This window comes from Lucilia cuprina, chromosome 3, assembly GCF_022045245.1.
Source record: "Lucilia cuprina isolate Lc7/37 chromosome 3, ASM2204524v1, whole genome shotgun sequence".
In the NCBI taxonomy this organism is placed as follows: Eukaryota; Metazoa; Arthropoda; class Insecta; order Diptera; family Calliphoridae; genus Lucilia; species Lucilia cuprina.
The window spans coordinates 44,188,600-44,207,267 of NC_060951.1; the positions used below are offsets into that span (position 1 = coordinate 44,188,600).

Genomic DNA, 18,668 nt, shown 5'->3' on the forward strand with positions numbered 1-18,668 from the left:
GAACTGAACTAGAACTGAACTAGAACTAGAACTGAACTAGAACTGAACTAGAACTGAACTAGAACTGAACTAAAACTGAACTAGAACTGAACTAGAACTGAACTAGAAGTAAGTGTTCATTCACAATGAATATATACTTGTTACTTTTTACAAAATTTTGGAAAATTTATTGGCATTAGATTTTTAATGATTTATTGATAAAACTAAATTGATATGTAATCAAATATTACCCATTCAACAACCTGTGGCAACATTGGGTTAAAGCAAGCACTGGTGTCTTTGTTTTCCTAGTAATTTGTGATTGTATAAATTACGAACATTTTCGTCGATATATATTTTTTCTTTTAATTTGTTTTTTTGAAACAACAACAGCAACAATACACAAAAAATACCGACTATAATGAACGACAATCTGCGAATGAACAATAACGATGAGAAAGAATAATAATAAAAATAAAGTTTATATCCCAAAAAACAACAACACACACACTCTTAAGACGTTTAGTTGTTGTGATTTTGCAGATTCAAGAGTATGTAAGTTGCTTTACATCTTCAGAAGATGTATGGCCAAAAATTTAAAACACTCTAAAACACCAAAGGAATTATACAAAATATCTACCTAGAGAGGAGCAGGAGGAGATGAAAGGAGTAAGAGAATAGTAAAATAATCAAGTTAAATAAACTAATAACAAACACTACTACAACAACAATTGATGAACAATCATCATCTACTTAAACTAACTAAACGAACTTAACTTAAGTTTAACCAGGAACACAAAAAATTATAAAGAGCGAGCAGGAGAGCATACAAACGAACGTAGCAACATCACATGAAACTTTAACTATTATTTGTGCTTAAAAATAAATTCCTTACAACAGCAACAATAACAAGAACAACATCGAACAAGAATAATATAAAATAGTATTACAATATTTTCAATTCATTTTTTAAGAAAACACCAACATCATCAGTGAGCAACAGCAACAGCGGCATCAGCATCATCTACCAGGCCACCAATTCTTTTTCTTACCTTTTTGTTTTTTCGATTTTAAGAAAAAAAAATACTTTCTTGGAGCCTGTCAAAAAAAAATGAAGAAATAAAACAACAACCAAAGTGGTTGGTTCAGTTTGTTCTTGCTTATATTATTGTTGTTGTCATTCCTCCTGCTGCTGCTCTTAAGGTTCTTTACTATTCGGATTAATTCTTTCGTTTCAGTTCGTTAAAATTTATTATTGTTTCATTATGATTTTTCATTTTATTTCTTTTGTACGAATACAAACAACAAATGTTCGAATGTGATTTTATTATTTACCTAGGTCAGGGTTGCCTCTTTAAGTTTCCTCATACTGATGTGGTTTGGTAATGTAAGACTTCCTTATATATGGATTTGGCTGTATATAAGTCATGTCCTTGTAGTAGAGGGTCATTGAAGACGTCATTTAATTTAAGATTCCTTGCATCAAAGGCATCAAACGCTAGCCTTCGATATTCGGGATTTCAGGACTTAGTCCTTTTTTTGTGATGATCGTATTTCTTTTGTTCTAATCAGTTACTCCCGGGGTATGTTACATTGACAAATCTTCCTCAACTTTGATTTATTGAATTACGGACTATAGTGGTGTAGTCATGTCCTTGTACTAGAGGGTCATTAAGGAGGTCATTCGATCAGAAACGTATCTGGCAAACCAAGATTCCTTGCTGCATTTTATAAAAAGGCATCAAACGCTAGACTTTGATATTCGGGATTTCAGGACTTAGTCCTTTTTCTGTGATAATCGTAATGTTTGTCTCCCTCCGGGGAGACAAATCTTCCTCATATTGCAAACCCGGAATATAGAGGTGCTTCCAATAGCTCTGGTTTGTGCGAAACTTGATAAGTTATATGACTCCTTCGGAGTTACTACTGGGAGCCTTTTTAACTCATGATCTAACCAGAGAACCTCATAGACCTATAATATCTTATTGGATAAGTTTTGAGTCTTGAAGTCCGTTCTTCTGTCTACCATTCCCTAGGTGCTGACACTATTTCATCATACTATTGATTGCGCGGTTTTATAGAGGTTGGGGAATGAACTGGGGTCTATAGATGAGTTTCTTTTCTCAATTAGTCCGTCAAAGGAAAGTTATATTGTCAAACCGCAATCCTTGAGAAACTACCAATACATCAAATATGCTGGACATTAAATAGGAGGTTTTTATCTCGCAAACCTTATATCGGGTGTCCCGGGAACCAATGTGCCCGCAGAACGTGTTCATTGATAGTTATTGGTAAGATTTCTTAGCGAGAAAAGAATTTTGGTTAAAGGTCTAAGCAAATATAATGTATTTCGATAAAAGTCCTTCGGTGCTGCTGCCGTCTCAACAAATTCCATTTAGTGATGTTGCTACGCAACCTCGTGAGAGTAATAAATTTAATCCGTTGGGTTTCCTTCACCTCCGTTAATACCTGCATCGTTTCCAAGCGAACTTACGAAATCCAGAAAAAATAAATGAATCTAATCTCGAGACGTTGACCATTGATATACAGTGAAGTGAAATGTGTTGCATTTATCAAGGCTTTCTTCCAAATGGCTTTCACTTCATTTCCCAACTCACATAAGGAACATCGGGAATAAAAACATAGCAATGAATGTGCAAATAAAACGAAAACCTTCCGCTATAGCGAAATGCAATCATATGATTGCGAAAATGTTTGGTGTGGACGAACCTATGAAGAAGTTACCGTAATATTGAATGCTTGTACTAAAAGATATTCCTGATGAAGATATTACTGACGAATCTAGTTTGTTAAAAGTACTATTTGATTTCCTAGGGATTCACATTATAGGATTTACAAACCCGTCTAAATTTAAGGGTATTACAATAAGCTATATCATCTTTAAGTGTTTTTTGATTGATATTGTAAAGGTTTAACTTTTAAATAGTAATTCCATTTCATACATCATCAGAGTCAGAAATCGTTTTAAATTTTTTTACTCCGAGAGTGTATATGAGCTTAGTCGTGGTTCTAATTTTTTTTTACTCCGAGAGTGTATATGAGCTTAGTCGTGGTCACAACAGCTGATGTTGTGCTTACAATTTTGCTCTTTACCATAAGGACATAAGCCTTATAGAATAAAATTTAGAAGGCTGAGAGAGGAAATCACCAAACAGCAATATGTAATGTTGGTAACTCTTCAAATACCTTTCCAAAACATCGACAATAAAGAAAAAACAAATATTTATCTTCTAGACTCTAGAGCCTATTGGAAATATCTTACATTTTAATTTTTCGTGCCTATTTCTCTCTATATATTTTCGTATAATAATTCGTTTATTTTTTGTTTTTATTTGTAATTTCTTGTTTTGGTTCTGTTTGCCTCTTTCTACACAAGAACATAAAGTACGGAAGAAAAACAAATGTGTCTCAGTGCAAAAATCTGCTGCAAAACAGCAACAGAAGTTTGTGCCGCCAAACAAATAGCAACAGCAACAACCAATGATAGCAACAGTGAGTTATTTTCTCAGCCTCATTCGTATCTGAGAGATCAAACGAACAGCAACAACAAAAAAATTAAGACAGAAGAAAAAACACACACACATTTTTTTTTGGTACGACGACAACATTTGGTTGCAAGGACAGACGGACGGAAGCAGCAAGTGCTGCAATAAAGTGTTTTTTATTGTAAAAATGTGCATGTAAAGCTAGTGGTGGGTTGAGCTTTACTCACTGTCTGCCCGACTGACTGACTAAATGACTAGCCGGCCGGTTGGTCGGCTGGCTGCCTTGGCTGTTTGCTTATTTTGTTCCTGTGTGTCTTTGACTTTGTTGTTGTTGTATTTGTTTCTGTTTTCCTACATTTACAATTCATTTATTTATTTATTATTTTATATATTCATATGTGTTTGTTGTACAATTTTATACCGAAGACTGAGTAAAAATGTAAGTTTGTGTATTAAAATGAAAAATTTAAATGCAGGTTTATTGTTATTGTTGTGTTTTGTTTTTGTTTTTTTCAGTTTTCAGAAATATTGGTTTGGAGATTGTAAGTTATAAGTTTTTCTGTTTGTGCGAAATATTTAGTTATTGCCATAAGGTTGCATTTTGTTGTTGTTTCAGATTTTTTAATTTCCTCTACTCATTTTCTTTTTGTATAAAATTTTCTGTTTGCCGTTTTTGTTGTTATAGTTGTCTTTATATATTTTTCGTGAGAGAGTCTTTCGGTCGTTGTTTTCTATCTTTAGATTGGTTGGTTAATGGTTGTTATTGTTGGATGAAGTAAATGTGTTTACATAAAATTAAGTTTAAGTAATAAAATATTTAAAATCATATACACTTAAAAAAATTTTTATTTTAAAATAAGAAAAATTTATTTTTTGCTTTTCAAAACTTTACGACAAAATTTCTATAAAAATGTGATTGAGATTGAAAAAATCAAAAAAGCTTGTAGAAGTATCTGCCTATTTAAACATAAATAGACATAAAAAGAAGGATGACTCCTCATCAGCTTCCTTGTTTCGATATATGTATAAGTCCAAGTCAAGAAATTGGGCTAGTTCAACGGGGTTAGTCCGTAAATCCATTTGGCTAAGTGAAGTAGGGTGGGTATCATGGAGACCCTGTCCTGAACCTGAAACCGCGGTATTGATGGCGTCTCTATGAGTGTCGTTTTAAGCTGCTATAAACGAATTCCGTATGCTCTCCTCATATACACAAAGGTCCTTCCTGGCATGGTTCGGGGTAGCCCATATGGTCTTCGGTCTTCTACATATGTAGATCAAACTCAATGACTGTAGATGTCAACATTTCCAGTGTACATTTCCTTATGACAGCTGGTTACTCAAAGTCTGGAACACCAAATATATTCTGCGGTTTAACTGTTGATGTTGAAACAAGCAAGGATTCAAAGTTAAGGAAGTGCAAAAGACTGTGTGAATAAATGTTGATATTACAGGAATTATATGCGGGCGTGGGTTGGGTCAAAGCATGGGCCAGAGAATTACACACGACCTGGTAAACGTGTCAGTGATATTTAGTTCTGGCATTGAACAATATCATTTTGTAGCGCAAAGCAGATCTATGTTGAAGGTTTCGTCTTCTATAAATGTCCATTCAAGACCAAAATTCCGCGTCCGCTTTCACGTCTATGTCGCTATATCTTTATTAACTTCCAGACTAATGAATGCGAATGTCCATAGAAGCCTATAACACTTGGAATAGAATATTCGGTTTAAAATGAGAAATTTGTCCTTATTTATGTAGGAACTGGTGGAAAAGTGATGGAAACGAGAGATATGAAAGAAGTAAATTTTGGATAAAAAGAATTTTTTGTGGAAATCAGGGACAGAATGGTAGTTACTTTGTGTATTTAAAGGGCTTTTGACTTCTTCAAAGGTCACAGATCTGAAGTACTTGAGATATATAGCTGACGTACTTGAGCAATGTGATTGAACATGGACCGACGTCAACTAGGTACACTTTGCATGTCACAAAGGGTGGTGGTGGAACAATTCTAGAACTACCACGTGGTCACTTGGAGTTCTGGCGCTATTCGTTATTCATATTATACTATTTGCGCATCTGTTATCTTAAGGGATATGTTTATTGTTCATATCTTGCAATTTATTATCCTCGGAATCCTTTAAGATCTATATTTATACGGCAAGGGTTGGGACTGAGAGTAAATGCTTTGAAATGTTTTCGACCTGATTACGTTGTTTAGATATTAAATTTTTCGATTCCTTTTGCGTATATGTCAGGAAAACTTTTACAGTGATTAGGTAATGAAAAAAATTTCGAATTTATAAGGTCCCAGCAAATTATTTACTATTCTGAAAAAGCAATGTTTTCAAATCACTTCGATATGCAATTTTTTCTGAGTGTAATTAAGTACAAACTAAATATTGTAACAATGTTACAACGATAACAATAATAATTATAATGAGAATAAAACATCTAAAGTAAATTTCCAATCTATGCTATATTTTACATATTCATACACACTTACACACACACACACACACACACAGATACTCTTGCAATTACCAACAAACGCACACATTTGCACTTGCTTACATTCAATTTAATTTTATTTTAAAATAAAACTAGGAGTGTATCTAGCAGATACATATTTACCTACGAAACATACCCCGTCTTTGAACTAAAGTTTCTTACTACGATTCTAAAAGCAGAAAAATACAAACAAAAAAAAAAAAACATATTTAATGGTCGTATTATAAATTTTACTTGAGCAGTTGAAATTTTATTTCAATTTTTTTGTTTGTTTTTTAATTTTTTATTTAAAAAACATTTCGAAAAAAGAATTTGCGCTCATTACATTATTAAACTCGTACTCGTCGTTCATTTGGATGGATGGTTGGTTAGTTGGTTGGTGGGTCGGTGGAACGTTTAGACGTTGAGACTGTTCTACGTTGGTAGTTTGTTTTTTTTCCTTTACTTTTATTCCCTGCTGCTAGAAGATAAACTGGTAAAATTCATAAAATTCATAGTTTCAATTATTTGTCTTGTCGTCTGTGAGTTTGAGTTTGAGTGTGATTGTAATTGTGTATAGGCAAAACAAAGAGAGTGAAAGAGAGCGAATGATATAACAATTTGACTCTTTGATTTTATTATTTTTAATTTTTTTGTTTGTTTTTGGAACAACGAACGACGACGCGCTTATAAGTTTTCTTGACTTTACAAATCTACGAATAAATATTTCACAAATAATAAAATAAAACAAAAATTATTTTTCTTGTTGTTGTCGTTGTTTTTCTTCGTACTATTTAAGGTTTATTTGTTAAGTATGAAAATTATGTTGGTGTGTGCGTGTGTGTGTGGTAGTGTTTCTTTTTTAAAATATCTATGAGTTTTTAAGTTTGAAAATATATTTATTTTTTGTTTTATTATTTTATTAAAAAAAGAACAACAACAACAGCAACAAATATACATATTTTTGTTGACTGTTGTTTGGTTGGTTTGTTGTACTTGTATGTTGGTTGGTTGGATCGTCGTCTTTGGTTGGATTCAGTTTGATATGGTATGGCATGGGCATAGAGTTTTATGGTATGGAATAGCTGGATAGATGAATGGCAGGCTGGCTGGATGTTAGTGGGTAACTTTGAACTCTTCTTATGGTTTTTGTTATAGTATTGGTATGCATTAATTTTTTTTCCTGTGTACATAGTTTATTTTACATGTATATTTTCTTTTTATAAATTGAGCCGATTTTTTATTATAATTCTTTTTATTATTTTCGCAAGTTTAAGTGAACAGTGGGTTTGAGAGGGCAGGAAAAATTAACGAATAGAAAAATATTTTTTTTTTTACTTAAAAATGTATGAACTTTTCAATGCCTTTCTATGGGTTTTTTTCTTTTTCTAACTAGATTTTTTACTTAAACATTAAAATTAAATCACCTTATATATATAATTTAATTAAAATCAATATTTTCCACTTGAGAAATCAATTTAAATGGCAAAAAATCTGCATTTTGTTAAATTCTTAATGATTTTTTTTTAATTCTAAATTAATTTTTTTGAAATTCTAAATTACTTTTTTTAAAATTCTAAATTATTTTTTTTAATTCTAAATTAATTTTTTTAAAACTCTAAACTAATAAAATTCTAAGTTAATTTTTTTAAATTCTAAATAATTTTTTTTTAAATTCTAAATAATTTTTTTAAAATTCTAATAAAAAAGATAGATAGATAGATAGATAGATAGATAGATAGATAGATAGATAGATAGATAGATAGATAGATAGATAGATAGATAGATAGATAGATAGATAGATAGATAGATAGATAGATAGATAGATAGATAGATAGATAGATAGATAGATAGATAGATAGATAGATAGATAGATAAATAGATAGATAGATATAGAGGATGGTGTTGGAAGTTTCTCTCTTTTGGAATTCGGTACTAGTCATGAGAAGTTTTGTTCAAATCGGACATATATTTCTATATCCTTATTGAAAAGGTATTCAGCAAATTCTCGGTGATTACTTTTACCGTAGATTATTCTACATACCATTATTTGAAAATTCAAAACTAATGACATTTTCCTGCTATAAATGAAACATGTCATTAATACAATGTAATTGATTATTATTGGTTTTAAATGCGAAATAATTACATTTTAATATTTTCCATTGCCCACTGTGCATTAAAAGTAGATATTTTCATTTAAAATTTTTTTGTCTTTTGTTAAATTTGTATTTTTTTCTGTACAGCTTGTTGTTGTTGCTAAAATAAAAGAAGTTTATATGTTTCAGTTTCTTGACTCTTTTTATTATTAAGTATTTGACTAGCAATAAATAAATAAAATAAATACCAAAAAAAAATGAAAGAAATAAAAAATAGCAGCCATGCCTTCTTTAGCAACTGATTTTTGCTCGAATCACTATATATGTATGTATGTATGTATGTATGTATGGATGTATGTATGAGACTATGTCGTTCAATTTCATTATTATTTTTTTTTTGTGAATTTTCGTTAAATTCATATTGAGTTTTGTCGTTTGTACTTGTTGTTAGTTATTGTATTTGTGAATTTTAGTCTACAATTTAGTTAAAATACAACAACAATAACAAACAACAATAGCTAATGAAACGTGTGTTTAGTTTTTGTTGTTGTATTTAAAAAATAAACTACCGGTGAGTAGTTAGTTAGTTAGTAAGTAAGTGAGTGAGTTGAGGTGGTTTGTTAGGTTGGTTGGTGGTATCGTTTTTATTATTTTTATTCCAGATACAACAGACATATTTATACGTTCGTTCGTTGATTTCAAAGATCCATTCATACATTCTTCTTGTTCATACATTTATTTGTATCTCTGTAAGTGTATTTGTTTTTTATTGTGGCACTTTTTTATTATTATTATTTCTTCTGTAAGTGTGTGTGTTGGATGTGTTTTTCACAAATATGGAATTTTTGAATTTATGTTTGAATAATTGAAATTTTGTTTTGTATTGTATTGAAATTATATACTTATACATATTTTTTTAGTTTTATTATATTTTATACAATTTTTTTCTTTTAGAAAGCACAATAATAATAAAGAAAATAAAATAACTTGTACTATGTATGTATGTAAGTTATAACAACAAATACAAAAACAACTTAAAATTTAGTTGTTTTTTTCCTTCTTCTTATTCATTTTTTTTATTAAACTCTGTACTACTTTTATAAATTAAATTATACATTTAGTATATTTTTGTGTTTAAATTAAGTGGATTTGAAATAATTGTACAGTGGGTTTCGTTCAGTTGGATAATTTTTATATTCTTACATATTGTATGCATGTGTGTATCAATTGACATTATTTTTTGATAGAAATATTTAATATTTAAAGAGTCTTATACATTTCTTAAATTAACTATAATTTAAACAATTAAATTAAGTATATTTTGTTTAAAATATTTTGGGTACAAAAATAAATATTTTTGAAAATTAGGTTAAACTGAGACTATTTGGCATATATCGTGACATTTTTACGCCAAATGAGTGGATATATTAAAAGATATATTTGGAAAAAAGTGGTACAAGCAAACCTACAAATGGGTGTAGGGCCAATTGTATTTTGAGTCAAAACATAAAAGCCCGTTTTTCTAGAAAACTAAAAGCGATACAGCTAAAACAAGCGAAATCTGTGGTCACTTCTATTTCACACCGAAAACCAATATTTTGAGTCAAAACATAAGAGTCCCTTTTTCTTGAAAACTATAAAAGATACAGCAGAAACAAAATCTGAGTTCACTTCTGTTTCAAACCAAAACCTAATATTTTGAGTGAAAACATAAAAGTCCGTTTTTCTCAAAAACTATAAAAGATACAGCGAAAACAAGTGAAATCTGTGATCACTTCTGTTTCATTCCAAAAACCAATATTTTGAGTGAAAATATAAAAGTCCTTTTTTCTCGAAAACTATAAAAGATACAGCAAAAACAAGAGAAATCTTTGATCACTTCTGTTTCACACTAAAAAAACAATATTGTGAGTCAAAACATAAAAGTCCGTTTTTCTAGAAAACTATAAGAGATGCAGCAAAATCAAGCGAAGTCTGTGATCACTTCTATTTCATACCAAAAACCAATATTTTTAGTCAAAACATAAAAATCCATTTTTCTCGAAAACTATAAGAGTTACAGCAAAAACAAGCGAAATGTGTGATCACTTCTGTTTCACACCAAAAAACAATATTTTGAGTCAAAACATAAAAGTCCCTTTTTCTTGAAAACTATAAGAGATACAGCAAAAGCAATCGAAATCTGTGATCAGTCCTATTTCATACCAACAACCAATATTTTTAGTCAAAACATATAAGTCCGTTTTTCTTGAAAACTATAAAAATACAACATAACAAGCGAAATATGTGATCACTTCTATTGCATACCAAAAACCAATATTTTAAATCAAAACATAGAAGTCCGTTTTTCTTGAAATCTATAAGAGATACAGCAAAAACAAGCGAAATCTGTGATCACTTCTATTTCATACCAAAAACCAATTTTTTGAGTGAAAACTTAAAAGTCCGTTTTTCTCGAAAACTATAATCTGTAATCACTTCTATTTAATACGAAAAATTGTTATTTAGAGTCAAAACATAAAAGTCAGTTTTTCTCGAAAACTATAAGAGTTACAGCAAAATAAGAGAAATCTGTGATCACTTCTATTTCATTTCAAAAACCAATAATTTAAGTCCAAACATAAAAGTCCCTTTTTCTCGTAAGCTATAAGGGATACAGCAAAAACAAGCGAAATCTGTGATCACTTCTATTTCACACCAAAAACCAATATTTTGAGTCAAAACATAAAAGTCCGTTTTTCTCGAAAACTATAAGAGTTACAGCAAAAACAAGCGAAATCTGTGATCACTTCTATTTCATTCCAAAAACCAATATGTTGAGTCAAAACATAAAAGTCCGTTTTTCTCAAAAACTATAAGAGATTCAGCAAAAACAAGCGAAATCTGTGTTTACTTTTAATTCATACCAAAAATCAATATTTTGAATCAAAACATAAAAGTCCGATTTTCATGAAAACTATAAGAGATACAGCAAAAACAAGCGAAATCTGTGATCACTTCTATTTCATTCCAAAAACCAATATTTTGAGTCAAAACATAGAAGTCCGTTTTTCTTGAAAACTATAAGAGATACAGCAAAAACAAGCTAAATCTGTGATCACTTCTATTTCATACCAAAAACCAATTTTTTAAGTGAAAACATAAAAGTCCGATTTTCTCGAAAACTATAAGAGATACAGCAAAAACAAGCGAAACCTGTGATCACTTCTATTGCATACCAAAAACCAATGTTTTGAGTGAAAACATAAAAGTCCCTTATTCTCGAAAACTCTAAAAGATACAGCAAAAGCAATCGAAATCTGTGATCACTTCTATTTCATTCCAAAAAACAATATTTTGAGTCAAAACATAGAAGTCCGTTTTTCTTGAAAACTATAAGAGATACAGCAAAAACAAGTGAAATCTGTGATCACTTCTATTTCATACCAAAAACCAATTTTTAAGTGAAAACATAAAAGTCCGATTTTCTCGAAAACTATAAATGATACAGCAAAAACAAGCGAAATCTGTGATCACTTCTATTTCATACCAAAAACCAATATTTTGAGTCAAAACATAAAAGTCCGTTATTCTCGAAAACTATAAAAGATGCAGTAAAAACAAGCGAAATCTTTGATCACTTCTGTTTCACACTAAAACACAATATTGTGAGTCAAAACATAAAAGTCTGTTTTTCTCGAAAACTATAAGAGTTACAGCAAAAACAAGCGAAATCTGTGATCACTTCTATTTCATTCCAAAAACCAATATTATGAGTCAAAACATTAAAGTCCGTTTTTCTTGAAAACTATAAGAGATACTGCAAAAACAAGCGAAATCTGTGATCACTTCTATTTCATACCAAAAACCAATATTTTGAGTCAAAACATAAAAATCCCTTTTTCTCGAAAACTATAAAAGATGCAGCAAAAACAAAAACATCTGTGATTACTTCTATTTCCTACCAAAAACCGATATCTTGTGTGAAAACATAAAAGTCCGTTTTTCTCGAAAACTATAAAAGATACAGCAAAAACAAATGAAATCTGTGATCACTTTTATTTCCTACCAAAAACCGATATTTTGAGTCAAAACATAAAAGTCAGTTTTTCTCGAAAACTATAAAAGATGCAGCAAAAACAAAAACATCTGTGATTACTTCTATTTCCTACCAAAAACCGATATCTTGTGTGAAAACATAAATGTGCGTTTTTCTCGAAAACTATAAGAGATACAGCAAAAACAAGCGAAACCAATATTTTGAGTGAAAACATAAAAGTCCATTCTTCTAGAAAACTGTAAGAGATACAGCAAAAACAAGTGAAATCTGTGATCACTTCTATTGCACACTGAAAACCAATATTTTGAGTCAAAACATAAAAGTCCGTTTTTCTCGAAAACTATAAGAGTCCCTTTTTCTCGAAAGCTATAAAAGATACAGCAAACGCAAGAGAGATCTGTGATCACTTCTATTTCCTACCAAAAACCGATATCTTGTGTGAAAACATAAAAGTCCGTTTTTCTCGAAAACTATAAAAGATGCAGCAAAAACAAAAACATCTGTGATTACTTCTATTTCCTACGAAAAACCGATATCTTGTGTGAAAACATAAATGTGCGTTTTTCTCGAAAACTATAAGAGATACAGCAAAAACAAGCGAAATCTGTGATCTCTTGTATTTCATACCAAAAACCAGTATTTTGAGTCAAAACATTAAAGTCCGTTTTTCTTGAAAAATATAAAAATACAACAGAAACAAGTGAGATCTGTGATCACTTCTATTTCATTCCAAAAACCAATATTTTGAGGCAAAACATAAAAGTCCGTTTTTCTCGAAAACTATAAGAGTTACAGCAACAACAAGCGAAATCTGTGATCACTTCTATTTCATACCAAAAATCATTATTTTGAGTCAAAACATAAAAGTCCGTTTTTCTCGAAAACTATAAAAGATGCAGCAAAAACAAGCGAAATCTGTTATCACTTCTATTGCATACCAAAAACCAATATTTTGAGTCAAAACATAAAAGTCCGTTTTTCTCGGAAACTATAAGAGATACAGCGAAATCTGTCTTTTCTATTTTATACCAAAAACCAATATTTTGAGTCAAAACATAAAAGTCCCTTTTTCTCGAAAACTATAAGAGATATAGCAAAAACAAGTGAAATCTGTGAACACTTCTATTGCATACCAGAAACCAATATTTTGAGTGAAAACTTAAATGTCCCTTTTTTGGAAAACTATAAAAATACAACAGAAACAAACGAAATCTGTGATCACTTCTGTTTCACACCAAAAAACAATATTGTGAGTCAAAACATTAGAGTCCGTTTTTCTCGAAAACTATAAGAGTTACAGAAAAAACAAGCGAAATCTGTGATCATTTCTATTTCATTCCAAAAACCAATATTTTGAGTCAAAACATAAAAGTCCCTTTTTCTCGAAAACTGTAAGAGATACAGCAAAAGCAAGCGAAATCTGTGATCACTTCTATTGCATACCAAAAACCAATATTTTGAGTCAAAACTTAAAATTTCGTTTTTCTCGAAAACTATAATAGATACAGCAAAAGCAAGCGAAATCTGTGATCACTTGTATTTCATACCAAAAACCAATATTTTGAGTCAATACATAAAAGTCCGTTTTTCTTGAAACAGAAACAAGCGAAATCTGTGATCACTTCTGTTTCACACCAAAAAACAATATTGTGAGTCAAAACATTAAAGTCTGTTTGTCTCGAAAACTATAAGAGTTACAGCAAAAACCAGCGAAATCTGTGGTCATTTCTATTTCATTCCAAAAACTAATATTTTGAGTCAAAACATAAAAGTCCCTTTTTCTCGAAAACTATAAAAGATACAGCAAAAGCAAGTGAAATCTGTGATCACTTCTATTTCATACTCAAAACCAATAACAACCGAAATCTGTGATCACTTGTATTCCATACCAAAAACCAATATCTTGAGTCAAAACATAAAAGTCCGTTTTTCTCGAAAACTATAAGAGTTACAGCAAAAACAAGCGAAATCTGTGATCACTTCTATTTCATACCAAAAACCATTATTTTGAGTCAAAACATAAAAGTCCGTTTTTCTTGAAAACTCTAAAAGATGCAGCAAAAACAAAAACATCTGTGCTTACTTCTATTTCATTCCAAAAACCAATATTTTGAGTCAAAACATAAAAGTCCATTTTTCTCGCAAACTATAAGAGATACAGCAAAAAGAAGCGAAATCTGTGATCACTTCTATTGCATACCAAAAACCAATATTTTGAGTCAAAACATAAAAGTCCGTTTTTCTCGAAAACTATAAAAGATGCAGCCAAAACAAAAACATCTCTGATTACTTCTATTTCATTCCAAAAACCAATATTTTGAGTCAAAACATAAAAGTCCGTTTTTCTCTAAAACTATAAGAGTTGCAGCAAAAACAAGCGAAATCACTTTTATTGCATACCAAAACCAATATTTTGAGTCAAAACATAAAAGTCCGTTTTTCTCGAAAACTATAAGAGATACAGCAAAAACAAGCGAAAGCTGTGATCACTTCTATTTCATACCAAAAACCATTATTTTGAGTCAAAACACAAAAGTCCGTTTTTCTCGAAAACTATAAAAGATGCAGGTAAAACAAGCGAAATCTGTGATCATTTCTATTGCACACCAAAAACCAATATTTTGAGTCTAAAGATAAAAGTCGCTTTTTCTCGGAAACTATAAGAGTTACAGCAAAAACAAGCGAAATCCGTGATCACTTCTATTTCATACCAAAAACCAATTTTTTGAGTCGAAACATAACGGAAACGCTTGCAAAAACAAGCGAAATCTGTGATCACTTCTATTTCATACCAAAATCAAATATTTTGAGTCAAAACATATAAGTCCGTTTATCTTGAAAACTATAAGAGATACAGCAAAAACAAGTGAAATCTGTGATCACTTCTGTGATCATTTCTATTGCACACCAAAAACCAATATTTTGAGTCTAAAGATAAAAGTCCCTTTTTCTCGGAAACTATAAGAGTTACAGCAAAAACAAGCGAAATCCGTGATCACTTCTATTTCATACCAAAAACCAATTTTTTGAGTCGAAACATAACGGAAACGCTTGCAAAAACAAGCGAAATCTGTGATCACTTCTATTGCATACCAAAAACCAATATTTTGAGTCAAAACATAAAAGTCCCTTTTTCTCGAAAACTATAAAAGATACAGCAAAAGCAAGCGAAATCTGTGATCACTTGTATTTCATACCAAAAACCGATATTTTGAGTCGAAACATAAAAGTCCGTTTTTCTCGAAACCTATAAGAGTTGCAGCAAAAATAAGCGAAATCTGTGATCACTTCTATTTCATACCAAAAACCAATATTTTGGGTTAAAACATAAAAGTCCGTTTTTCTTGAAAACTATAAGAGATACAGCAAAAACAAGCGAAATCTGTGATCACTTCTATTTCATTCCAAAAAAATAAAAATCCGTTATTTTCTATAACTATAAGAGTTACAGAAAAAACAAGCGAAATCTGTTATCAATTGTATTTCATACCAAAAACCCATATTGTGAGTCGGAACATAAAAGTCCGTTTTTCTCGAAAACTATAATAGTTACAGCAAAAACAAGCGAAATCTGTGATCACTTCTATTTCATTCCAAAAACCAATATTTTGAGTCAAAAAAAAAAACATACAGCAAAAGCAAGTGAAATCTGTGATTTTGAGTCAAAACAGTTGAGTTTTTCTCGAAAACTATAAGAAATACAGCATACCAAAAACCAATATTTTGAGTCAAAACATAAAATTTTGTTTTTCTCGAAAACTATAAGAGATACAGCATAATCAAGCGAAATCTGTGATCACTTCTATTTCATTCTAAACACTAATATATTCAGTCAAAACATAAAAGTCACATTTTCTCGAAAACTATAAGAGATACAGCAAAAAACTATCTCGAAAACTATAGGAGTACAGCAAAAAAAAAACAATATTTTGAGTCAAAACATAAAAGTCCGTTTTTCTCGAAAACTATAAGAGATACAGCAAAAACAAGCGAAATCTGTGATCACTTCTATTTTACACCAAAAACCAATATTTTGAGTCAAAACATAAAAGTCCATTTTTCTCGAAAACTATAAGAGATACAGCAAAAACAAGCGAAATCTGTGATCACTTCTATTTTACACCAAAAACCAATATTTTGAGTCAAAACCTAAAAGTCCCTTTTTCTGGAAAACTATAAGAGTTACAGCAAAAACAAGCGAAATCTGTGATCACTTCTATTTCACACCAAAAACCAATATTTTGAGTCAAAACATAAAAGTCCGTTTTTCTCAATAACTATAAATAGAAACGAGCGAAATCTGTGATCAGTTGTATTTCATACCAAAAACTAATATTGTGAGTCGAAACATAAAAGTCCGTTTTTTTCGAAAACCATAAGAGTTACAGCAAAAACAAGCGAAATCTGTGATCACTTATTTTTCATTCCAAAAACAAATATTATGAGTCAAAACATAAAAGTCAGTTTTTCTCAATAACTATAAATAGAAACGAGCGAAATCTGTGATCAGTTGTATTTCATACCAAAAACTAATATTGTGAGTCGAAACATAAAAGTCCGTTTTTCAGCAAAAACAAGCGAAATCTGTGATCACTTCTATTTCATTCCAAAAACTAATATTTTCAGTCAAAACATAAAAGTCCGTTTTTCCCGAAAACTATAAGAGATACAGCAAAAACAAGCGAAATCTGTGATCACTTCTATTTCATTCCAAAAACATAAAAATCCGTTTTTCTCTATAACTATAAGAGTTACAGAAAAACAAGCGAAATCTGTTATCAATTGTATTTCATACCAAAAACCCATATTGTGAGTCGGAACATAAAAGTCCGTTTTTCTCGAAAACTATAATAGTTACAGCAAAAACTAGCGAAATCTGTGATCACTTCTATTTCATTCCAAAAACCAATGTTATGAGTCAAAAAAAAAAAAAACATACTGCAAAAGCAAGTGAAATCTGTGATCACTTCTATTACATACCAAAAACCAATATTTTGAGTCAAAACATAAAATTTGGTTTTTCTCGAAAACTATAAGAGATACAGCAAAAACAAGCGAAATCTGTGATCACTTCTATTTCATTCCAAAAACTAATATTTTCAGTCAAAACATAAAAGTCCCATTTTCTCGAAAACTATAAGAGATACAGCAAAAAACTATCTCGAAAACTATAGGAGTTACAGCAAAAACAAGCGAAATCTGTGATCACTTCTATTTCACACCAAAAACCAATATTTCGAGTCAAAACATAAAAGTTCGTTTTTCTCGAAAACTATAAGAGTTACAGCTAAAACAAGCGAAATCTGTGATCACTTCTATTTCATTCCAAAAACCAGTATTTTGAGTCAAAACATAAATGTCCGTTTTTCTCGAAAACTATAAGAGATACAGCAAAAACAAGCGAAATTTGTGATCACTTCTATTTCATACCAAAAACCAATATTTTGAGTCAAAACATAAAAGTCCGTTTTTCTTGAAAACTATAAGAGTTACAGCAAAAACAAGCGAATTCATTGAACACTTATATTGCATACCAAAAACCAATATTTTGAGTCAAAACATAAAAGTCCGTTTTTCTCGAAAACTATAAGAGTTACAGCAAAAACAAGCGAAATCTGTGATCAAAAAAGTCCGTTTTTTCTTTAAAACTATAAGAGATACAGCAAAAACAAGCGAAATCTGTGATCACTTCTCTTTCATACCAAAAACCAATATTTATGTCCGTCCGTCTGGCCATCACCTATCTCATATACAACTGAACCAGCCGAATAGGGTTTTAAAGTTTACAATTTGTTTAACATAAAAAAATTTACTTTAATGTTCACAGCTTTATTTATGGCTTAAATGGTATATCTGAGGCAAGATACAAGTCAACTTAAATGTTTTAGTTTTGTAACAGTTTTATGGTATTATATATAATTTCTTACTTGTTTTAAGTTTGGTCACTTGTCACGAAATCGCCCAAAAATATATATATATTTATTGTACGTATTTTTTTTGCGAATATTTTTGTCGGATATCCGATTTTTTTGTGACTTTTTTTAATAATTTTTGTATAAAATAACAGGAAGAAATATATTTTTTTTATATAATTTTAAATAAGAAATTGTTACACAATTTTTATTTATTTTTATAAATAAATAAATAAATATGTGGATAATTAATTTATATTAAATAATAAGTATTGCATTTATTTAATTATTGCATGTAGACATATTTGTTTCAACATTTTACTCTCTCCATAACAAAACCTAAAAACAACAACATATGTATTTAAACATCATTGTTGTTATTTAATTATATTTAATGCATTTTTAAATCATAATTAACATCATTCGATATTAATTTTATTTGAATTTTTTTTCTTACGTTATTTACACTTATTTAACAAGTATGTAAGTAAATGTGTAAGTGTGTGTGTGTGTGTGTGTGAATAAGTTTTTTCAATTTATATCCTATCTTATCGTGTTTCATTTATTTCTTTTTAATACATAAATTCTTTATACTTTTTTTGTATTTTTCACACAATTTATTGAAAAAACAAACAGAAGAAAAAT

The 18,668-nt window shown here is 30.0% G+C and overlaps 1 protein-coding gene across 2 annotated transcripts in view; it reads left to right on the forward strand.

Moving 5' to 3' along the window:
- LOC111680363 overlaps positions 1 to 18,668 on the forward strand; it is a 43,882-nt gene that overhangs the window by 8,129 nt on the left and 17,085 nt on the right. The gene's annotated exons all lie outside the window — the stretch shown is intronic.